This window comes from Pseudophryne corroboree, chromosome 8, assembly GCF_028390025.1.
Source record: "Pseudophryne corroboree isolate aPseCor3 chromosome 8, aPseCor3.hap2, whole genome shotgun sequence".
NCBI lineage: Eukaryota > Metazoa > Chordata > Amphibia > Anura > Myobatrachidae > Pseudophryne > Pseudophryne corroboree.
This window is the reverse complement of record NC_086451.1, coordinates 159,010,854-159,034,442: the sequence shown is the minus strand read 5'-3', so window position 1 is coordinate 159,034,442 and position 23,589 is coordinate 159,010,854. Positions and strand designations below refer to the sequence as shown.

Sequence of the window (23,589 nt, the reverse complement as noted above, 5' to 3'; positions counted from 1 at the left end):
GGCAGGCAGTCCCCCTTTTTACACATAGCTGCAGGCAGATTCCCCCTTTTAACACATAGCTGCAGGCAGATTCCCCCCTTTTACACATAGCTGCAGGCAGATTCCCCCTTTTTACACATAGCGGCAGGCAGATTCCCCCTTTTTACACATAGCGGCAGGCAGATTCCCCCTTTTTACACATAGCGGCAGGCAGATTCCCCCTTTTTACACATAGCGGCAGGCAGTCCCAAGAAAGAAAGAGAAGAAAGAAAGAAAGAAAGAAAGAAAGAAAGAAAGAAAGAAAGAAAGAAAGAAAGAAAGAAAGAAAGAAAGAAAGAAAGAAAGAAAGAAGAATTATACTTACCCTCTCCGCTGGCTCAGGCTCCTCGTGCAGCTTGACGATTCCCGGGCAGTAGAGAAGGAGGAGGAGGGAGGTGGAGGAGGGAGCCGCAGCAGCGCTGTGTTATTGGTGGAGGCGCTGCTGCTGCTGCCCCTCTGCTTCACTATAGGCTGTTCTCGGAAGACAGCCTATAGTGAAGCAGAGGGGCAGCAGCAGCGCCTCCACCAGTAACAAAGCTCTGCTGCGGCTCCTTCCTTCACCTCCCTCCTCCTCCTCCTCCCCCCCGTGCCGCTGCTCCTCTCATCTCCAAGCGACCCTCCTCCCTCTTCGTGTGTTACAGAGGTGGCAGCGTGTCTGGTGCTGCGGCTGCTGCCCGTAGTGCCCTGGCCTGATCTGTTCGTTACGACGGGCGGGCGGCGGGAGTCGCAGGACGCAGACCCGACGGGAGCGCTGGTGTGCGGCTGCGGCATGATACAATGAGTCATTGTGACTCATTGTAATGCCGGCGGCTGTGGGCCCTTGAGTGCGGCGGGGCCCCAGTGCAATGCACTGCCTGCCCTGCCAGTAGTTCCGCCCCTGGTGCCCCCCACTGGTGTGGGCTCCTGCAAGAGAGCCCCAGCGTCATGCAGTGGATTTGGCAGAAGCAGAGGACTCTGCTCCTGCGATCTTGAAGAGGCTTCTTGGAGTCAGCATCAGCATTCCCTTGGTGAATCCACAATGCCCTCCAATCCGAGACTGCCATGAAATTGGCCCGTGAGCACTTGTGCCCGGTGTAGGATTTTTAAATATGTGTAGTTTACTGTATGCAAGGGTTTAAAACCTTTTAGGAACTGAGATCTAAGGTGTATTACATGTAGTTTAAAAAAAACAAAAAAGGTTTATTTTATGGCAGTAGTTTCCAAACTGGGGTTCTTGCACTGGTAGCATAGTTTGGTGGTCCAGGACCAATTAAAATTATTTATACTTTATTAAATTGGCAAAACCATTCCCTCACAACATAACTGAACCTGAGGATGACATGCTATAAACACAATTTACTTAATTTTATATTTTTTTCTGAATTTCTCAATAAAAAAAACTTTGGCCTAGGGGTGCCGTGAAACAAATTTTGATACTATTTATTTATATAGTGCTCTTTCTCCAACAGGACTCAAGGCGCTTGAGATATGGCTTCTGGAACTGAACACAGGATTCTAAATGTGGCTGTACCTAGGACCTATACAGTGGCATTACAGGTTGAGTATCCCTTATCCAAAATGCTTGGGACCAGAGGAATTTTGGATATCGGATTTTTCTGTATTTTGGAATAATTGCATACCATAACGAGATATTATGGTGATGGGACCTAAATCTAAGCACAGAATGCATTTATGTTTCATATATACCATATACACACAGCCTGAAGGTCATTTTAGCCAATATTTTTTATAACTTTGTGCATTAAACAAAGTGTGTGTACATTCACAGAATTCATTTATGTGTCATATACACCTTATACACACAGTCTGAAGTTCATTTAATACAATATTTTTAATAACTTTGAGTATTAAACAAAGTTTGTGTACACTGAGCCATCAAAAAACAAAGGTTTCACTATCTCAGTCTCACTCAAAAAAGTCTGTATTTCAGGATATTCCGTATTTCGGAATATTTGGATATGGGATACTCAACCTGTATTACTTTTTTCTGCTACTGGTTCTTTACCTATGCAAACAAGCATCTGACTTGACTTTCCTATTGCTTTGTTACATTGCTCACCTGAAATAGTAATACTTAGATAGCTTTCCTCTTGCCATTATAATGCCCTTAATATTATAGTTAGCCTTTGTATTTTTGAGACGTGTATGATTTTGCATTTTTTGGCATTAAATGTTGCCATGTTCTTAACCATTCCTCTAGTCCAGGGGCGGAACTGCCAGAGACAACGGAGTCAGTTGCCGCCGGGCTCCAGCCCTAAAGGGGCTTCCTCCATTGCCCTCCGGCTGTTACGTGCCCTTCCTACTAAATAGACAAAGGCGCTACCAGCAGGGTCTCGCAGTTTGTACATTCCATGCCGTAACACCCTTCTTTCCACCTTTTTAAAGACCCAGCCCAGCAGCCTCGCCGCTGCCACCACCGCTAGCTGCAGCACTGCCAGCGGTGGGGTGCCCCTGCTTCTTCTCACACCACAGATAGCTGGGCAGCACTGCAACTGCCTGCCTGATTGCTCCGCCCCCTTCCGGCTCCCAAGCACCTCTGCTGCCCAGTGATCCAGGAGCCTGCTGCTAGGAAGAAGTGGGCGAGCTTCAGCAAGCGAGTCTGGACACTGGCGGAGGAAGCCATGATAACCAGATAATGGGGAGTGGAGAGCCAGTTCCAAGGTAATACTTTATACAGCTGGTTGAGATCCTGGTCGGTGGATATGGATTCCAAGAAAACCCTGGAGGTGCTTCCTTTCAAGGGAGACACTCTCTTTGGAGAAGACCTCAATAAGATTGTAGCTGATCTGGCTACTGCTAAAACAGCTTGCCTACCTAGTATGACTCCTACCACGCAGAAGGCTAAAAGTACTTTCCCTTGGCCCTTTCATCCTCAAGGTAAAGCGTACCCAAGGTCAGGCATACCCAAAGCAAGCTCATGCTTCCAGACCTGCCAAGCCCAGACTGAAGCAAGCCTGGGCTGCCCATCAGCCTGCTTCCAAAACGGACAAGCCTGCCGCATGACGGTGCAGGCCTCCCTCTGGGGGATCCCAGGGTGGGGGGCCCGACTTCTAGGTTTGGCATAATTCTAAGCTAGAGAATTCTGTTTGGAGCTCACCTTGTACTTTGTGAAGAAATAATCAGCATTGTGGCTGAGCAGATACATGTAGTGTGTGGCTGCAAACTGCATGGATCTGCTGTGTTGTAATGCTGATACTTTTTTTTTCAAAGTACCAATAGCTTCATATAATGTTCACAATTTTTATGCAGGATCAAATAGCTCAATAGGTAGGGTGTTTGATTAGAATTCAACAGGTTATAGGTTTGAATCCTGGGTATGGTAGTTTGAGATGTGTTATTTAATAAAGTATGTTGTTCTGACTGCCGGCATCCTATCACCTGGGATATCATACTAAATAAATGGAGTTGATCAATTTTTTTTAATTTTTTTTTTAAACTAGGGACAATTTCCAGATACTTTTCTTTATAACTGAGATTGCCCCCTGGAACTTCACATCAGTTGACAACTATGCATGAGTGGGCAGTGCTTGCTCTGGATCTGCCCACCCATTTATGTGCCGTCATAAAAGAAAGCACAACTGACAGTTATCCTGGGCGTACACTACACAATTATCTGTCAGGCTATCTATCCAGTCTGGATGGATGGAATGAAAATCTGGTAATGTATAGGAGCAAATGTCAATTAACCATTTGCTCCCAAACACTAGAAAAGTGGTCAAAAATGGTCATTACACAAATTGGTTAAACCCAAAATTTAACCAATTTGTTTAGGGGACCATTTTTGTCCATTTTCTAGTGTTTGAGAGTAAATCGTTGATAGTCATTTGCTCACATAGATAACCGGATTTCTATTCCAACCAGCCAGTGTTGGAGATATGGTCTGCCAGATTACATAATGCATACCAGAGCCATAACTAGACTTTTTGGTGCCCTGTGACAGATAATTATATCCCCCCCCCCCCCCTCCCCATTTTTGCAATATGGACAAAAGGCGCATGCCTTGTGGGGAAGGGGCATAACAAGATTGGTCTCAGAGAAAGCACATGAGATATGAAGACATATCTAGTATACTTGACACTCAATGGTTTGTGGTATTGCCGGGGTGCCCTCCTTAAATGCATATACAGTCACACATGGCGTGTTTGTGCAAATGGCATATCAGCAGTCAGCACTAACTGGTGACATGCCATTTGTACAAGTAAGCCATGTGTGACTAGTATATAAACATACTTTATTAAATAACACCTCAAACTATCATACCCAGGATTCAAACCTATAACCTGTTGAATTCTAATCAAATACCCTACCCATTGAGCTACTTGATCCTGCATCTATTCTAACCTCCAAAAACAGATTCAGTTGCATTTTCCAGCGTGTTTTGGATGCGCCTTTGCAAATGTCTTACATCGACAAACTTATTTAGTACTATTTTGCAAATAGGGTTACATTGTTGCAACATTGTGTTCCCTAATTGCTTGATTTTTTAAATGCAACAATTGATAAAGACACCTGATAACTGCTCTGTGGAGTCTTATTTTGCGTCTACTTCTTATCTCCACTATTCTGACTTCTCCTGTCTGCTTACTTTGTGCCTTCCAACGCACAATGCGAACTACAGGTAGTGCTGCAGGGCCCACACCCTTTTAGTTGCCTTACAGAGCAGCTCTGGAGCTATTACAGTGCCCAGCTGCTGCAAGTAATCAGCTTGAATGCTTCAGGGGCTGGGGCATAGCCAACATGAGCCCCACACCGAAGTAGGGTGGAGGTGTTTAATGCGAACTAGGGGTCATCCAAGCGCCGCAAAAGGCCGCCATGCCCTGCACGCCCCTTTTCTCTTTTCATATGCAGACGAGGGTTGAAGCCAACTTTGACCCACTGCTTGGATGACATCACCATATGCAAATCCATCTGCTGCAGGCCTTCCCCCAGGAATGCTTGCACTAGTTGTTGCATTTTGTTTGTTGTTTGGGGGTGCTTCAGTATTAGGTAGCCTTCTGCCCTCCCATGTTCATCTGAAAATATGTGTTCTCCCTGCAGTTGTTGTCCCCAGATGAGAGTTCCCTTGTGCTGCCTCAGTTGAATCTCCTTTACTTGACAGAGATGTGCCTGAGCAGCGGCCCTCCCCAGCCCTATCCCAAATCATACTTATTTTGCATAGGAGATACCATGGTCATGAAGATTGTTCTCCCAGGGTGAGGTTCATTCATTGCATTCTGGGTATGCTGACCCCTGTGATTTCCCCAAATGTGGGAAACTTGACAGCATTATTTGTGGTAGTCGGGGACTGTGTTTGTGCTTTCCTCTGGTCAGCTCTGGTAAAAGTCAGATTTCTTTGTCTCAGATCTTCCTCTAGCCTCGTTCTTCTTTCGAGAGTTTCCTTGTGCTGCCTCAGTTGGATCTCCTTCACTTGACAGTAGGGGTGCCCGAGCAACGACCCTCCCCAGCTCTAGCCCAACTCCTACTTACCTGCCAGGTGAGATACTATGATCATGAAGGTGCTTCTCCCAGGGCAAGGCTCACCCATTGCACTCTGGGTGTGCTGCTCCCGCGATTTCCCCAAATGTGGGAAACTTGACTGCATAATTTGTGTTTCCCCTGGTCGGCTCTCGTATAATTCAGATCTCTTTGTCTCAGGTCTCTCTCCAGCCTAGTTTGCTGTCTGTTTCCACTTCTCTTTTCTTGAGCCGCTCCCTTCTATGCCCTTGCGCACTATCCCAGGATAATTATTGTAGCTGGTCTGCGGGTAACAGCTCTCAGATCCACTTCTAGAAAAAATGCAACAATGTAATTTGAGTGACAAACTGCAGAGATGAACGCTTTCTGTGACTGCTGCACAGGGATCACACAAACTCTATTCATAGGGCTGACTTCACTTAGGGGAGATGTTCTCGCCCCGCAAAGAAGTGCGAGTATATACCGCACTTACGGTACCATTGGATTTACAGATATTTTTTTGCAATACACTATGGGGGTCATTCTGAGTTGATTGCTCGCTATTTAAAACGGTGGAGTTAACATATCTCACGTGGAAGGTGGTCATGTTATTAGCCTTGGCTTCGGCTAGGCGAGTGTCGGAATTAGCGGCTTTGTCACATAAAAGCCCATATTTGGTGTTCCATGTGGATAGAGCGGAATTGCGGACCCATCCTCAATTCCTACCAAAAGTGGTCTCATCTTTTCATATGAACCAACCTATTGTGGTGCCTTTGGCTACGCGTGACTTGGAGGATTCCGAGTTACTTGATGTGGTCAGGGCTTTGAAAATTTACGTAGCCAGGACGGCTAGAGTCAGGAAAACTGAAGCGCTGTTTGTCCTGTATGCAACCAACAAGATTGGTGCCCCTGCTTCAAAGCAGGCTATTGCTCGCTGGATTTGTAACACGATTCAGCAAGCGCATTCTATGGCTGGATTGCAGTTACCGAAATCGGTCTAGGCCCATTCCACGAGGAAAGTGGGCTCTTCTTGGGCGGCTGCCCGAGGGGTCTCGGCACTACAGCTGTGTCGAGCTGCTACTTGGTCAGGTTCAAACACCTTTTCAAAATACTATAAGTTTGATACCCTGGCTGAGGAGGAACTCATGTTTGCTCAATCGGTGCTGCAGAGTCATCCGCACTCTCCCGCCCGTTTTGGAGCTTTAGTATAATCCCCATGGTCCTTACGGAGTCCCCAGCATCCTCTAGGACGTTAGAGAAAATAAGATTTTAAACCTACCGGTAAATCTTTTTCTCGTAGTCCGTAGAGGATGCTGGGCGCCCGTCCCAAGTGCGGACTACTTCTGCAATACTTGTATATAGTTATTGCTTCAATAAGGGTTATGTTATAGTTGCATCGGTCCTGCACTGATGCTACAGTATGTTGTTTTTTCGTACTCATGGGCCCTCATTCCGAGTTGTTCGCTCGGTATTTTTCATCGCATCGCAGTGAAAATCCGCTTAGTACGCATGCGCAATGTTCGCACTGCGACTGCGCCAAGTAACTTTACTATGAAGAAAGTATTTTTACTCACGGCTTTTTCTTCGCTCCGGCGATCGTAATGTGATTGACAGGAAATGGGTGTTACTGGGCGGAAACACGGCGTTTCAGGGGCGTGTGGCTGAAAACGCTACCGTTTCCGGAAAAAACGCAGGAGTGGCCGGAGAAACGGTGGGAGTGCCTGGGCGAACGCTGGGTGTGTTTGTGACGTCAACCAGGAACGACAAGCACTGAAATGATCGCACAGGCAGAGTAAGTCTGGAGCTACTCTGAAACTGCTAAGTAGTTAGTAATCGCATTATTGCGAATACATCGGTCGCAATTTTAAGAAGCTAAGATTCACTCCCAGTAGGCGGCGGCTTAGCGTGTGTAACTCTGCTAAATTCGCCTTGCGACCGATCAACTCGGAATGAGGGCCATAACTGGGTAGTTTATCACAAGTTATACGGTGTGATTGGTGTGGCTGGTATGAATCTTGCCCTGGATTAACAAAATCCTTTCCTCATACTGTCAGTCTCCTCTGGGCACAGTTTCTCTAACTGTGGCATAGAGGCGCATAGAGGGAGGAGCCAGTGCACACCCAGAACTAAAGTCTTTCTTAAAGTGCCCATGTCTCCTGCGGAGCCCGTCTATCCCCATGGTCCTTTCGGAGTCCCCAACACCCTCTACGGACTACGAGAAAAAGATTTACCGGTAGGTTTAAAATCTTATTTTCTACTTTATTCTTTTCTATCCTAGTTTATTACGACCAACTCTCATCCAAGGAGTTTGATATTCTACTACCTGCATGCAATTTAAATTGCTTAAATTGTTTATATGGTTGATTTGTCCTTCACAACCCATAATCTGCAACTTGGATGTACTTGTGTCATTGAAAATCTTATAATAAAAATGTTTATATATTGAAAAAAAAAGTTATAAGACAAATGCATTCAATATTTGAAGAAACAAAATAAAATAAAGCTATGTATTGGGTTTCACTAACAAGCACATTGGAAGACTTGACTACTGTTAAAAGACATGCATTACATGGTATAGAGCCACAAACCACAATGTAGTAAAATAAAAACAAACTTACATGTGCTAGAGCTGGGGAGGGTCGCTGCTCGGGCAGCCCCCTGTCAAGTGAAGGAGATCCAACTGAGGCAGCACAAGGGAACTCTCGAAAGAAGAACAAGGCTAGAGGAAAATCTGAGACAAAGAAATCTGACTTTTACCAGAGCTGTCCAGAGGAAAGCACAAACACAGCCCCCCACTACCACAAATAATGCAGTCGAGTTTCCCACATTTGTGGAAATCACAGGGGTCAGCATACCCAGAATGCAATGAATGAACCTCACCCTGGGAAAACAATCTTCATGACCATGGTATCTCCTATGCAAAATAAGTATGATTTGGGATAGGGCTGGGGAGGGCCGCTGCTCAGGCACATCTCTGTCAAGTAAAGGAGATTCAACTGAGGCAGCACAAGGGAACTCTCATCTGGGGACAACAACTGCAGGGAGAACACAAATTTTCAGATGAACATGGGAGGGCAGAAGGCTACCTAATACTGAAGCACCCCCAAACAACAAACAAAATGCAACAACTAGTGCAAGCATTCCTGGGGGAAGGCCTGCAGCAGATGGATTTGCATATGGTGATGTCATCCAAGCAGTGGGTCAAAGTTGGCTTCAACCCTCGTCTGCATATGAAAAGAGAAAAGGGGCGTGCAGGGCATGGCAGCCTTTTGCGGCGCTTGGATGACCCCTAGCTCGCATTAAACACCTCCACCCTCCTTCGGTGTGGGGCTCATGTTGGCTATGCCCCAGCCCCTGAAGCATTCAAGCTGATTTCTTGCAGCAGCTGGGCACTGTAACAGCTCCAGAGCTGCTCTGTAAGGCAAGTAAAAGGGTGTAGGCCCTGCAGCACTACCTGTAGTTTGCATTGTGCATTGTAAGGCACAAAGTAAGCAGACGGGAGGAGAAGTCAGAATAGTGCACAAGGGTATAGAAGGGAGGGGCTCAAGAAAAAAGAAGTGGAAACAGACAGTAAACTAGGCTGGAGAGAGACCTGAGACAAACAGATCTGAATTATATGAGAGCCGACCAGGGGAAACACAAATTACGCAGTCAAGTTTCCCACATTTGGAGAAATCACAGGGGCAGCACACCCAGAGTGCAATGGGTGATCCTTGCCCAGGGAGAAGCAACTTCATGATCATAGTATCTCACCTGGCAGGTAAGTAGGAGTTGGGCTAGAGCTGGGGAGGGTCGCTGCTCGGGCACCCCCCTGTCAAGTGAAGGAGATCCAACTGAGGCAGCACAAGGGAACTCTCGAAAGAAGAACAAGGCTAGAGGAAAATCTGAGACAAAGAAATCTGACTTTTACCAGAGCTGACCAGAGGAAAGCACTACCACAAATAATGCAGTCGAGTTTCCCACATTTAGGGAAATCACAGGGGTCAGCATATCCAGAATGCAATGAATGAACCTCACCCTAAGAGAACAATCTTCATGACCATGGTATCGCCTGTGCACAATAAGTATGATTTGGGATAGGGCTGGGGAGGGCCGCTGCTCAGGCACATCTCTGTCAAGTAAAGGAGATTCAACTGAGGCAGCACAAGGGAACTCTCATCTGGGGACAACAACTGCAGGGAGAACACATATTTTCAGATGAACATGGGAGGGCAGAAGGCTGCTTAATACTGAAGCACCCCCAAACAACAAACCAAATGCAACAACTAGTGCAAGCATTCCTTGGGGGAAGGCCTGCAGCAGATGGATTTGCATATGGTGATGTCATCCAAGCAGTGGGTCAAAGTTGGCTTCAACCCTCGTCTGCATATGAAAAGATAAAATTGGCATGCAGGGCATGGCGGCCTTTTGCGGTGCTTGGATGACCCCTAGTTTGCATTTAACACCTCCACCCTCCTTCGGTGTGGGGCTCATGATGGCTATGCCCCAGCCCCTGAAGCATTCAAGCTGATTTCTTGCAGCAGCTGAGCACTGTAACAGCTCCAGAGCTGCTCTGTAAGGCAAGTAAAAGGGTGTGGGCCCTGCAGCACTACCTGTAGTTTGCATTGTGCGTTGGAAGGCACAAAGTAAGCAGACGGGAGAAGTCAGGATAGTGCGCAAGGGCATAGAAGGGAGCAACTCAAGAAAAGAGAAGTGGAAACAGACTGCAAATTAGGCTGGAGAGAGACCTGAGACAAAGAGATCTGAATTATACGAGAGCCGACCAGGTGAAACACAAATTATGCAGTCAAGTGTCCAACATTTGGGGAAACCGCAGGAGTAGCACACCCAGAGTGCAATGGGTGAGCCTTGCCCTGGGAGAAGCACCTTCATGATCATAGTATCTCACCAGGCAGGTAAGTAGAAGCTGGGCTAGAGCTGGGGAGGATCGCTGCTCGGGCACCCCCCTGTCAAGTGAAGGAGATCCAACTGAGGCAGCACAAGGGATCTCTCGAAAGAAGAACAAGGCTAGAGGAAGATCTGAGACAAAGAAATCTGACTTTTACCAGAGCTGACCAGAGGAAAGCACAAACACAGTCCCTCACTACCACAAATAATGCAGTCCAGTTTCCCACATTTGGGGAAATCACAAGGGTCAGCATACCCAGAATGCAATGAATGAACCTCACCCTGGGAGAACAATCTTCATGACCATGGTATCTCCTATGCAAAATAAGTATGATTTGGGATAGAGCTGGGGAGGGCCACTGCTCAGGCACATCTCTGTCAAGTAAAGGAGATTCAACTGAGGCAGCACAAGGGAACTCTCATCTGGGGACAACAACTGCAGGGAGAACACATATTTTCAGATGAACATGGGAGGGCAGAAGGCTGCCTAATACTGAAGCACCCCCAAACAACAAACCAAATGCAACAACTAGTGCAAGCATTCCTGGGGGAAGGCCTGCAGCAGATGGATTTGCATATGGTGATGTCATCCAAGCAGTGGGTCAAAGTTGGCTTCAACCCTCGTCTGCATATGAAAAGAAAAAAGGGATGTGCAGGGCATGGCGGCCTTTTGTGGCGCTTGGATGACCCCTAATTCACATTAAACACCTCCACCCTCCTTCGGTGTGGGGCTCATGTTGGCTATGCCCCAGCCCCTGAAGCATTCAAGCTGATTTCTTGCAGCAGCTGGGCACTGTAACAGCTCCAGAGCTGCTCTGTAAAGCATGTAAAAGGGCGTGGGCCCTGCAGCACTACCTGTAGTTTGCATTGTGCGTTGGAAGGCACAAAGTAAGCAGACGGGAGAAGTCAGGATAGTGCGCAAGGGCATAGAAGGGAGCGGCTCAAGAAAAGAGAAGTGGAAACAGACAGCAAACTAGGCTGGAGAGAGACCTGAGACAAAGAGATCTGAATTATACGAGAGCCGACCAGGGGAAACACAAATTATGCAGTCAAGTTTCCCACATTTGGGGAAATCGCAAGAGCAGCACACCCAGAGTGCAATGGGTGAGCCTTGCCCTGGGAGAAGCACCTTCATGATCATAGTATCTCACCTGGCAGGTAAGTAGGAGTTGGGCTAGAGCTGGGTAGGGTCGCTGCTCGGGCACTTCTCTGTCAAGTGAAGGAGATCCAACTGAGTCAGCACAAGGGAACTCTCGAAAGAAGAACAAGGCTAGAGGAAGATCCGAGACAAATAAATCTGACTTTTACCAGAGCTGACCAGAGGAAAGCACAAACACAGTCCCCCACTACCACAAATAATGAAGTCGAGTTTCCCACATTTGGGGAAATCACAGGGGTCAGCATACCCAGAATGCAATGAATGAACCTCACCCTGGGATAACAGTCTTCATTACCATGATATCTCCTATGCAAAATAAGTATGATTTGGGATAGGGCTGGGGAGGGCCGCTGCTCAGGCACATCTCTGTCAAGTTAAGGAGATTCAACTGAGGCAGCACAAGGGAACTCTCATCTGGGGACAACAACTGCAGGGAGAACACATATTTTCAGATGAACATGGGAGGGCAGAAGGCTGCCTAATACTGAAGCACCCCCAAACAACAAACCAAATGCAACAACTAGTACAAGCATTCCTGGGGGAAGGTCTGCAGAAGACGGATTTGCATACAGTGATGTCATCCAAGCAGTGGGCCAAAGTTGGCTGGAACCCTCATCTGCATATGAAAAGAGAAAAGGGGTATGCAGGGAATGGCGGCCTTTTGCGGCGCTTGGATGACCCTTAGTTCGCATTAAACACCCCACCCTCCTTCGGTGTGGGGCTCATGTTGGCAATGCCCCAGCCCCTGAAGCATTCAAGCTGATTTCTTGCAGCAGCTTGGCACTGTAACAGCTCCAGAGCTGCTCTGTAATGCAAGTAAAAGTTTGTGGGCCCTGCAGCACTACCTGTAGTTTGCATTGTGCATTGGAAGGCACAAAGTAAGCAGACAGGAGGAGAAATCAGGATAGTGCACAAGGGTATAGAAGGGAGGGGCTCAAAAAAAAAGAAGTGGAAACAGACTGCAAACTAGGCTGGAGAGAGACCTGAGACAAAGAGATCTGAATTATATGAAAGCCGACCAGTGGAAACACAAATTATGCAGTCAAGTTTCCCACATTTGGGGAAATCACAGGGGCAGCACACCCAGAGTGCAATGGGTGAGCCTTGCCCTGGGAGAAGCACCTTCGTGATCATAGTATCTCACCTGGCAGGTAAGTAGGAGTTGGGCTAGAGCTGGGGAGGGTCGCTGCTTGGGCACCCCCCTGTCAAGTGAAGGAGATCCAACTGAGGCAGCACAAGGGAACTCTCGAAAGAAGAACAAGGCTAGAGGAAGATCTGAGACAAAGAAATCTGACTTTTACCAGAGCTGACCAGAGCAAAGCACAAACACAGTCCCCCACTACCACAAATAATGCAGTCAAGTTTCCCACATTTGGGGAAATCACAGGGGTCAGCATACCCAGAATGCAATGAATGAATGAACCTCACCCTGGGAGAACAATCTTCATGACCATGGTATCTCCTATGCAAAATAAGTATGATTTGGGATAGGGCTGGGGAGGGCCGCTGCTCAGGCACATCTCTGTCAAGTTAAGAAGATTCAACTGAGGCAGCACAAGGGAACTCTCATCTGGGGACAACAACTGCAGGGAGAACACATATTTTCAGATGAACATGGGAGGGCAGAAGGCTGCCTAATACTGAAGCACCCCCAAACAACAAACCAAATGCAACAACTAGTGCAAGCATTCCTGGGGGAAGGCCTGCAGCAGATGGATTTGCATATGGTGATGTCATCCAAGCAGTGGGTCAAAGTTGGCTTCTACCCTCGTCTGCATATGAAAAGAGAAAAGGGGCGTGCAGGGCATGGCGGCCTTTTGCGGCGCTTGGATGACCCCTAGTTCGCATTAAACACCTCCACCCTCCTTCGGTGTGGGGCTCATGTTGGCTATGCCCCAGCCCCTGAAGCATTCAAGCTGATTTCTTGCAGAAGCTGGGCACTGTAACAGCTCCAGAGCTGCTCTGTATGGCAAGTAAAAGGGTGTGGGCCCTGCAGCACTACCTGTAGTTCGCATTGTGCGTTGGAAGGCACAAAGTAAGCAGATGGGAGAAGTCAGGATAGTGCGCAAGGGCATAGAAGGGAGCGGCTCAAGAAAAGAGAAGTGGAAACAGACAGCAAACTAGGCTGGAGAGCTCTTCTGTCTATATTTTGCAAACCTGCTCTTGTCCTCTCCAGCTGCTCCATGTAGATTTGACGTCTGGAAAGGTGCATAACCCACTGACAAGCAGGCACACTCCTGCATGAGTTTTCTCTCTCACTAGCTGGATGATACACAATCATTTGCATGTGCTCCACCTCTGACACACCACCCACCCAACCACCCAGTGACCAGAGCCACCCACAAGCCAACTGGCTCCGTGATTTAATTTGCACAGTGTAGTCATCCAGGCAGCATGTCCTTCTCAATGGAAGGATCTCTGGTTCCATGGAATCTTCCACATTGGAATGCTGCGGAATAAAAAGGATTTAAATATTCAGCTTGCTAGCATTCAATGTACCTGCGGCTTGGCTTTAGCACATGGGTCTTCATCCTGTGGCCCTCCAGCTGCTGTGAAACTACACATCCCAGCATGCCCTGCCACAGTTTTGCTATTAAGGTATGCTAAAACTGAGGCCGGGCATGCTGGGATGTGTAGTTCCACAGCATCTGGAGGGTCGCAGGTTGAAGACCCATGTTCTAGCATGCCTGTTCTATGATGCATGTACCGTGATGTCACAATCAGCTTGGAATGGGGTGTCTAGCAGGCATTTGCTGACAGCCACTTGAGGGAGACACACATCAGGAGATGCAGCATATCGGAGGTCTTCGATGCCTTTCCAGCAAATGCACACCACCTGCTGCTGGTCTGGACACAAAACAATGCCCACAATCGAAGTCCCAAAATGCCCAACTACAGGATTCATGTAAGTAGTGAATTTAGGAATGAATTTAGAAGTAGGAAATTAAGTTAGTTCACAAGTACATTCAAATTCAGATCTAAAGTCTAGGTAGGCCTCACGTCCTGGCAGCCCCCAGCACTTAAAAATGCCTTGATTAGAGGTAGAGAATTAAATGTAGATAAAAAGTAGACACAAAATAAGACTCCACAGAGCAGTTATCAGGTGTCTTTATCAATTGTTGCATTTAAAAAATCAAGCAATTAGGGAACACAATGTTGCAACAATGTAACCCTATTTGCAAAATAGTACTAAATAAGTTTGTCGATGTAAGACATTTGCAAAGGCGCATCCAAAACACGCTGGAAAATGCAACTGAATCTGTTTTTGGAGGCTAGAATAGGAAATGAGCATTGGTCCTACAAGTACTGAAAGCTCTTCTCCCATCTCCCTTTTCTGAAAAGCCATTTAATATATGGTTCCCAGATAGGGGACATATCAGATATTGCCTTTCAAAAGCAGCAAATATCATACCACTTCTATTGCCATCAAAGATAAACATTGATTGTTTTCAGATATTGGATTGAAAAAGCAGTCTTTATTGACATAAAGAAGCAAAAAAACATACTTAAACATTACACACATAAGTACCGTGTTGCAGCACTGCCAAAACACAATACAAATGCTGTCGGTATAGTACAGTTCAAGAACTACAGCACAGGCCAGCCTACACTATAAATCATGAACTGCACTATACATTTAAACAATACAATAATACAACAGTTAATAAGGCTATGGGTGTGGAGTGTAAGAGGGTGAAGGAATCACAAGCCCGAAGCTTTATTGAAAGACAGACACATATAAAGGGAGGATTAATAAATACAAAGATATCCTTTACTATAGAATGTAGTCCAATCCGGTCTTTCAATTCTTCCACAACTGAAAAACGGATAGTGTTCCCAAGCCTTCCATCCTGGAATATCTTCAGTCTCTCGCCAATGAAGAAAACAATCCCTCCAGCAGACTCTTCAACCACGATACAAGATCACAGCCAAAAGGGCGAGAAGCAACTACACTTGCGTTTAACCAAAATGGCTAAAACTTAGTGAAGGAAAGTGCAGTGCACCAAAACATAAGCTGACACAATCATGGAGAATGCGCCAGCATATATGCTCTTCTATCTATATTTTGCAAACCTGCTCTTGTCCCCTCCAGCTGCTCCATGTAGATTTGACGCCTGGCAAGGTGCATAACCCACTGACAAGCAGGCACACTCCTGCATGAGTTTTCACTCTCACTAGCTGGATGATACACATTCATTTGCATGTGCTCCACCTCCGACACACCGCCCACCCAACCACCCAGTCACCAGAGCCACCCACAAGCCAACTGGCTCCGTGATTTAATTTGCACAGTGCAGTCATCCAGGCAGCATGTCCTTCTCAATGGAATAATCTCTGGTTCCATGGAATCTTCCGCATTGGAATGCTGCGGAACAAAAATGATTTAAACATTCAGCTTGCTAGCATTCAATGTACCTGCGGCTTGGCTCTAGCACATGGGTCTTCATCCTGTGGCCCTCCAGCTGCTGTGAAACTACACATCCCAGCATGCCCTGCCACAGTTTTGCTATTAAGGTATGCTAAAACTGAGGCAGGGCATGCTGGTATATGTAGTTCCACAGCAGCTGGAGGGTCGCAGGTTGAAGACCCATATTCTAGCATGCCTGTTCTATGATGCATGTTCCGTGATGTCACAATCAGCTTGGAATGGGGTGTCTAGCATGCATTTGCTGACAGCCACTTGAGGGAGACACACATCAGGAGATGCAGCATATCGGAGGTCTTCGATGCCTTTTCAGCAAAATGCACACCACCAGCTGCTGGTCTGGACACAAAACAATGCCCACAATTGAAGGCTCAAAATGCCCAACTACAGGATTAATATAAGTAGTGAATTTAGGAATGAATTTAGAAGTAGGAAATTAAGTTAGTTCACAAGTACATTCAAATTCAGATCTAAAGTCTAGGTAGGCCTCACGTCCTGGCAGCCCCCAGCATTTAAAAATGCCTTGATTAGAGGAAGGGAATTAAATGTAGATAAGAAGTAGACACAAAATAAGACTCCACAGAGCAATTATCAGGTGTCTTTATCAATTGTTGCATTTAAAAAAATCAAGCAATTAGGGAACACAATGTTGCGACAATGTAACCCTATTTGCAAAATAGTACTAAATAAGTTTGTCGATGTAAGACATTTGCAAAGGCGCAAACAAAACACGCTGGAAAATGCAACTGAATCTGTTTTTGGAGGTTAGAATAGATGCAGGATCAAGTAGCTCAATGGGTAGGGTATTTGATTAGAATTCAACAGGTTATAGGTTTGAATCCTGGGTATGATAGTTTGAGGTGTTATTTAATAAAGTATGTTTATATATTAGTCACACATGGTTTACTTGTACAAATGGCATGTCACCAGTTAGTGCTGACTGCTGATATGCCATTTGCACAAACACGCCATGTGTGACTGTATATGCATTTAAGGAGGGCACCCCGGCAATACCACAAACCATTGAGTGTCAAGTATACTAGATATATCTTCATATCTCATGTGCTTTCTCTGAGACCAATCTTGTTATGCCCCTTCCCCACAAGGCATGCGCCTTTTGTCCATATTGCAAAAATGGGGAGGGGGGGGGGGCATATAATTATCTGTCACAGGGCACCAAAAAGTCTAGTTATGGCTCTGGTATGCATTATGCATTCTGGCAGACCATATCTCCAACACTGGCTGGTTGGAATAGAAATCCGGTTATCTATGTGAGCAAATGACCATCAACGATTTACTCTCAAACACTAGAAAATGGACAAAAATGGTCCCCTAAACAAATTGGTTAAATTTTGGGTTTAACCAATTTGTGTAATGACCATTTTTGACCACTTTTCTAGTGTTTGGGAGCAAATGGTTAATTGACATTTGCTCCTATACATTACCAGATTTTCATTCCATCCATCCAGACTGGATAGATAGCCTGACAGATAATTGTGTAGTGTACGCCCAGGATAACTGTCAGTTTTGCTTTCTTTTATGACGGCACATAAATGGGTGGGCAGATCCAGAGCAAGCACTGCCCACTCATGCATAGTTGTCAACTGATGTGAAGTTCCAGTGGGCAATCTCAGTTATAAAGAAAAGTATCTGGAAATTGTCCCTAGTTTAAAAAAAAAATAAAAAAAAATTGATCAACTCCATTTATTTAGTATGATATCCCAGGTGATAGGATGCCGGCAGTTAGAACAACATACTTTATTAAATAACACATCTCAAACTACCATACCCAGGATTCAAACCTATAACCTGTTGAATTCTAATCAAACACCCTACCTATTGAGCTATTTGATCCTGCATAAAAATTGTGAACATTATATGAAGCTATTGGTACTTTGAAAAAAAAAGTATCAGCATTACAACGCAGCAGATCCATGCAGTTTGCAGCCACACACTACATGTATCTGCTCAGCCACAATGCTGATTATTTCTTCACAAAGTACAAGGTGAGCTCCAAACAGAATTCTCTAGCTTAGAATTATGCCAAACCTAGAAGTCGGGCCCCCCACCCTGGGATCCCCCAGAGGGAGGCCTGCACCGTCATGCGGCAGGCTTGTCCGTTTTGGAAGCAGGCTGATGGGCAGCCCAGGCTTGCTTCAGTCTGGGCTTGGCAGGTCTGGAAGCATGAGCTTGCTTTGGGTATGCCTGACCTTGGGTACGCTTTACCTTGAGGATGAAAGGGCCAAGGGAAAGTACTTTTAGCCTTCTGCGTGGTAGGAGTCATACTAGGTAGGCAAGCTGTTTTAGCAGTAGCCAGATCAGCTACAATCTTATTGAGGTCTTCTCCAAAGAGAGTGTCTCCCTTGAAAGGAAGCACCTCCAGGGTTTTCTTGGAATCCATATCCACCGACCAGGATCTCAACCAGCTGTATAAAGTATTACCTTGGAACTGGCTCTCCACTCCCCATTATCTGGTTATCATGGCTTCCTCCGCCAGTGTCCAGACTCGCTTGCTGAAGCTCGGCCACTTCTTCCTAGCAGCAGGCTCCTGGATCACTGGTCAGCAGAGGTGCTTGGGAGCCAGAAGGGGGCGGAGCAATCAGGCAGGCAGTTGCTGTGCTGCCCAGCTATCTGTGGTGTGAGAAGAAGCAGGGGCACCCCACCGCTTGCAGTGCTGCAGCTAGCGGTGGTGGCAGCGGCGAGGCTGCTGGGCTGGGTCTTGAAAAAGGTGGAAAGAAGGGTGTTACGGCATGGAATGTACAAACTGCGAGACCCTGCTGGTAGCGCCTTTGTCTATTTAGTAGGAAGGGCACGTAACAGCCGGAGGGCAATGGAGGAAGCCCCTTTAGGGCTGGAGCCCGGCGGCAACTGACTCCGTTGTCTCTGGCAGTTCCGCCCCTGGACTAGAGGAATGGTCAAGAACATGGCAACATTTAATGCCAAAAAATGCAAAATCATACACGTCTCAAAAATACAAAGGCTAACTATAATATTAAGGGCATTATAATGGCAAGAGGAAAGCTATCTAAGTATTACTATTTCAGGTGAGCAATGTAACAAAGCAATAGGAAAGGCAAGTCAGATGCTTGTTTGCATAGGTAAAGAACCAGTAGCAGAAAAAAGTAATACAGGTTGAGTATCCCATATCCAAATATTCCGAAATACGGAATATTCCGAAATACGGACTTTTTTGAGTGAGACTGAGATAGTGAAACCTTTGTTTTTTGATGGCTCAGTGTACACAAACTTTGTTTAATACTCAAAGTTATTAAAAATATTGTATTAAATGAACTTCAGACTGTGTGTATAAGGTGTATATGACACATAAATGAATTCTGTGAATGTACACACACTTTGTTTAATGCACAAAGTTATAAAAAATATTGGCTAAAATGACCTTCAGGCTGTGTGTATATGGTATATATGAAACATAAATGCATTCTGTGCTTAGATTTAGGTCCCATCACCATAATATCTCGTTATGGTATGCAATTATTCCAAAATACAGAAAAATCCGATAACCAAAATTCCTCTGGTCCCAAGCATTTTGGATAAGGGATACTCAACCTGTAATGCCACTGTATAGGTCCTTGGTACAGCCACATTTAGAATCCTGTGTTCAGTTCCAGAAGCCATATCTCAAGCGCCTTGAGTCCTGTTGGCGAAAGAGCACTATATAAATAAATAGTATCAAAATTTGTTTCACGGCACCCCTAGGCCAAAGTTTTTTTTATTGAGAAATTCAGAAAAAAATATAAAATTAAGTAAATTGTGTTTATAGCATGTCATCCTCAGGTTCAGTTATGTTGTGAGGGAATGGTTTTGCCAATTTAATAAAGTATAAATAATTTTAATTGGTCCTGGACCACCAAACTATGCTACCAGTGCAAGAACCCCAGTTTGGAAACTACTGCCATAAAATAAACCTTTTTTGTTTTTTTTTAAACTACATGTAATACACCTTAGATCTCAGTTCCTAAAAGGTTTTAAACCCTTGCATACAGTAAACTACACATATTTAAAAATCCTACACCGGGCACAAGTGCTCACGGGCCAATTTCATGGCAGTCTCGGATAGGAGGGCATTGTGGATTCACCAAGGGAATGCTGATGCTGACTCCAAGAAGCCTCTTCAAGATCGCAGGAGCAGAGTCCTCTGCTTCTGCCAAATCCACTGCATGACGCTGGGGCTCTCTTGCAGGAGCCCACACCAGTGGGGGGCACCAGGGGTGGAACTACTGGCAGGGCAGGCAGTGCATTGCACTGGGGCCCCCGCCGCACTCAAGGGCCCACAGCCGCCGGCATTACAATGAGTCACAATGACTCATTGTATCATGCCGCAGCCGCACACCAGCGCTCCCGTCGGGTCTGCGTCCTGCGACTCCCGCCGCCCGCCCGTCGTAACGAACAGATCAGGCCAGGGCACTACGGGCAGCAGCCGCAGCACCAGACACGCTGCCGCCTCTGTAACACACGAAGAGGGAGGAGGGTCGCTTGGAGATGAGAGGAGCAGCGGCACGGGGGGGAGGAGGAGGAGGAGGGAGGTGAAGGAAGGAGCCGCAGCAGCGCTTTGTTACTGGTGGAGGCGCTGCTGCTGCTGCCCCTCTGCTTCACTATAGGCTGTCTTCCGAGAACAGCCTATAGTGAAGCAGAGGGGCAGCAGCAGCAGCGCCTCCACCAATAACACAGCGCTGCTGCGGCTCCCTCCTCCACCTCCCTCCTCCTCCTTCTCTACTGCCCGGGAATCGTCAAGCTGCACGAGGAGCCTGAGCCAGCGGAGAGGGTAAGTATAATTCTTCTTTCTTTCTTTCTTTCTTTCTTTCTTTCTTTCTTTCTTTCTTTCTTTCTTTCGTCTCTTTCTTTCTTTGTTGGGACTGCCTGCCGCTATGTGTAAAAAGGGGGAATCTGCCTGCCGCTATGTGTAAAAAGGGGGAATCTGCCTGCCGCTATGTGTATAAAGGGGGAATCTGCCTGCCGCTATGTGTAAAAAGGGGGAATCTGCCTGCAGCTATGTGTAAAAGGGGGGAATCTGCCTGCAGCTATGTGTTAAAAGGGGGAATCTGCCTGCAGCTATGTGTAAAAAGGGGGACTGCCTGCCGCAATGTGTAAAAAGGGGGAATCTGCCTGCCGCTATGTGTAAAAAGGGGGAATCTGCCTGCAGCTATGTGTAAAAAGGGGGACTGCCTGCCGCAATGTGTAAAAAGGGGGAATCTGCCTGCCGCAATGTGTAAAAAGGGGGAAGCTGCTTGCCGCAATGTGTAAAAAGGGGGAATCTGCTTGCCGCAATGTGTAACAAGGGGGAATCTGCCTGCCGTAATGTGTAACAACGGGGATGCTGTCTGCCGTAATGTGTAACAAGGGCACGCTGTCTGCCATAATGTGTAACAAGGGCAAGCTGTCTGCTGTAATGTGTAACAAGGGCAAGCTGTCTGCTGTAATGTGTAAAAAGTGTACGATGTCTGCCATTATGTGTAACAAGGGCAGGCTGACTGCTGTTATGTGAAAAAAGTGTACGCTGTCTGCCGCTATGTTTAACAAGGGCAGGCTGTCTGCCGTTATGTGTAAAAAGTGTACGCTGTCTGCCGCTATGTTTAACAAGGGCAGGCTGTCTGCCGTTATGTGAAAAAAATGTACGCTGTCTGCCGCTATGTGTAACAAGGGCACGCTGTCTGCCGTTGTGTAAAAAAGGGGGATGCTGTCTGCCGTAATGTGTAAAAAGGGGACGCTGTCTGCTGTAATGTGTAAAAAGAGGACGCTGTCTGCTGTAATGTGTAAAAAGAGGAATCTGTCCACCGTAAGGTGTAAAAGGGTCTCTAGAAAGGAAGGCTGCGCTTGAGAGGAAATGAGCAATATCCACTAAATGTACTCAATTAATAACAATTTATTAAAAACATATATTTACTTAAAAAACAGTGATATTATGTGCAATTACATTATACCATATGCATGCTATGGAGTTGTAAATTTTACCCAGGTGTTATTCCGGACATGTATCATAAGACTCTGGAGGATCTGTTCCAAATATTGCCCAAAGACGGTTTATAACCAGTAATTTTCCACTATATAAGTCCCATTCAAATGGTACCAGAAGAGTCCTTTGTAAATTCCTTTGAAAAAGCTGCAAGGCATATGCAGCGAAACGCGTCAGGTTATCTGGATACTGCATGCTTTGAGCACGACTATCTTCAACCGGATCTGAACCAGCCCACAACAATTTCCAGCTACCCAGAGGAACTCCAGAGAGGCACCATCCAAACACCGCATTGCATGAGGTACCCACAAACTTTGGGACATTTACATCTTTTAAAATCCTCTAGCGGTCCATGGAATTTACAAAGGACTCTTCTGGTACCATTTTTGCATGCAGGGGTGGGGCTCCAATGCCGTTTCTTGCACACACTGCTAAAATGTCTAGTTACGGCACTGTTGCTAGGTATCCACTTCCCTGAGCAGGCCCCCCTCACCAGATCCTCTCCAGGGGTGAGGGGGTGGACTTGGATGGGAAGGGATGGGGGGGGGGCCCAAGCCATTTTGTCGCACATGGGCCCACTGCTCGCTAGTTCCGCCACTGGGGGGCACGTCTAAAACTCTTCAGTCAGTTCTTGATTCATTCGGACCTGGACTCGTGGGTTTTACAAATAGTGTCCCAAGGGTACAAACTGGGGTTTCAAGAAGTTCCCCCTCACCGATTGTTCAAATCAGCCTTAGTCAGCAGGGAGAAGGTTTTTATTCAAGCCTCTTAGTGGTCCAGAAGCCGGACGGCTCAGTCAGACCAATCTTAAATCTGAAATCCCTTAATTTCTACCTAAAGAAATTCAATTTCAAGATGGAATCTCTCAGGGTAGTGATCTGCAGTCCGGGGGATAAAGGAGATTTCCTGGTTTTGGTAGACATAAAGGATGCCTACTTACATGTTCCCATTTAGCCACTGCATCAAGCTACCTGAGGTTTGCAATTCAGGATTGTCATTACCAATTTCAGACGTTGCCGTTTGGTCTGTCCACGGCTCCGAGGATTTTCACCAGGGTGATGGCGGAAATGATGGTTCTCCTTCGCAAGCAAGGAGTCACAATTATCCCGTACTTGGATGATCTCCTGATAAAGGACGCGATCCCGGTACCAGTTGGTGCAAAACATCTACTCTCCCTGACAGTTCTTTAACAACATGGTTGGCTCCTAAACTTGCCAAAATCGCAGTTGGTCCTAATGACGCGGTTGTTGTTTTTGGGAGTGATACTGGACACAGAAGAGGTTTTCTTCTAGTGGAATGGCTCTGGAGATCCAGAGTCTGGTCAAACAAATTCTGAAACCAGCAAGAGTGTTAATCCATCAATGCATTCGGTTGCTGGGGAAGATGGTTGCGGCCTACGAGGCCATTCAGTTTGGCAGGCTCCATGCCAGAGTGTTCCAGTGGGACCTGTTGGACAAGTGGTCCGGATCCCACCTACACATGCACCGGAGGATAATCCTGTCTTCCAAGACCAGAATCTCACTCCATTGGTGGCTGCACAGTTCTCACCACCTAGAGGGGCGATGGTTTGGGATCCAGGACGGGATCCTAGGGACCACGGATGCAACCCTCCGAGGCTGGGGAGCAGTCACACAGGGGGAAAACATCCAAGGAAGATGGTCAAGTCAGGAAAGTTGTCTCCACATAAATGTTCTG

The 23,589-nt window shown here is 46.5% G+C and overlaps 9 non-coding genes and 2 pseudogenes across 9 annotated transcripts; 2 read left to right on the top strand and 9 right to left on the bottom strand.

The window, feature by feature from the left end:
• The first annotated feature begins 5,159 nt into the window (after positions 1–5,159).
• LOC134951197 (U1 spliceosomal RNA) lies at positions 5,160–5,323 on the top strand. The gene has a single exon (XR_010183983.1). It is a non-coding gene; the product is annotated as a U1 spliceosomal RNA (small nuclear RNA).
• A 153-nt stretch (positions 5,324–5,476) lies between these two features.
• Positions 5,477–5,639, top strand: LOC134951949 (U1 spliceosomal RNA). Its single transcript, XR_010184586.1, has one exon. It is a non-coding gene; the product is annotated as a U1 spliceosomal RNA (small nuclear RNA).
• A 2,579-nt stretch (positions 5,640–8,218) lies between these two features.
• On the bottom strand, positions 8,219–8,382 carry LOC134951014 (U1 spliceosomal RNA). Its single transcript, XR_010183830.1, has one exon. It is a non-coding gene; the product is annotated as a U1 spliceosomal RNA (small nuclear RNA).
• Positions 8,383–9,077: 695 nt separating this feature from the next.
• Positions 9,078–9,219, bottom strand: LOC134953484 (U1 spliceosomal RNA; annotated as a pseudogene).
• Positions 9,220–9,364: 145 nt separating this feature from the next.
• LOC134953105 (U1 spliceosomal RNA) lies at positions 9,365–9,519 on the bottom strand (annotated as a pseudogene).
• A 672-nt stretch (positions 9,520–10,191) lies between these two features.
• On the bottom strand, positions 10,192–10,354 carry LOC134953370 (U1 spliceosomal RNA). Its single transcript, XR_010185544.1, has one exon. It is a non-coding gene; the product is annotated as a U1 spliceosomal RNA (small nuclear RNA).
• Positions 10,355–10,506: 152 nt separating this feature from the next.
• Positions 10,507–10,670, bottom strand: LOC134951605 (U1 spliceosomal RNA). The gene has a single exon (XR_010184314.1). It is a non-coding gene; the product is annotated as a U1 spliceosomal RNA (small nuclear RNA).
• Positions 10,671–11,341: 671 nt separating this feature from the next.
• Positions 11,342–11,504, bottom strand: LOC134952257 (U1 spliceosomal RNA). The gene has a single exon (XR_010184821.1). It is a non-coding gene; the product is annotated as a U1 spliceosomal RNA (small nuclear RNA).
• Positions 11,505–11,656: 152 nt separating this feature from the next.
• On the bottom strand, positions 11,657–11,820 carry LOC134951846 (U1 spliceosomal RNA). Its single transcript, XR_010184509.1, has one exon. It is a non-coding gene; the product is annotated as a U1 spliceosomal RNA (small nuclear RNA).
• Positions 11,821–12,493: 673 nt separating this feature from the next.
• Positions 12,494–12,656, bottom strand: LOC134952322 (U1 spliceosomal RNA). The gene has a single exon (XR_010184872.1). It is a non-coding gene; the product is annotated as a U1 spliceosomal RNA (small nuclear RNA).
• A 152-nt stretch (positions 12,657–12,808) lies between these two features.
• Positions 12,809–12,976, bottom strand: LOC134951841 (U1 spliceosomal RNA). Its single transcript, XR_010184505.1, has one exon. It is a non-coding gene; the product is annotated as a U1 spliceosomal RNA (small nuclear RNA).
• Between the last annotated feature and the right edge of the window lie 10,613 nt (positions 12,977–23,589).